This window comes from Octopus bimaculoides, chromosome 24 (genome assembly GCF_001194135.2).
Source record: "Octopus bimaculoides isolate UCB-OBI-ISO-001 chromosome 24, ASM119413v2, whole genome shotgun sequence".
NCBI classification, from domain to species: Eukaryota; Metazoa; Mollusca; class Cephalopoda; order Octopoda; family Octopodidae; genus Octopus; species Octopus bimaculoides.
The window spans coordinates 2,436,308-2,436,666 of record NC_069004.1 but is presented as its reverse complement, the minus strand read 5'-3'; positions in this window follow the sequence as shown (position 1 = coordinate 2,436,666).

Here is a 359-nt window from a genome sequence, read left to right as displayed (position 1 = left end):
TATATGTATATATATATATATATGTATATATATATATATATGTATATATATATATATATGTATATATATATATATATGTGTATATATATATATATATATAGAGATAGATAGATACTGAGTTACGCTATTGCGATGCACACGAGCGCACAAAGTTATGCGTGTTTGTGTAGGTGCGACTGTGTATATGTGTGTGTGTGTGTAAGTATATGTATGTATGTTATATACACACATGCATGTATATATATACATATATATGCTATATATAATATACACACACACACACACATACGTACATACATATTTATATGTATCTATCTCGCCCTTTTTCCGAATATTTCTTTTACTTCTCTCTCTCTCTC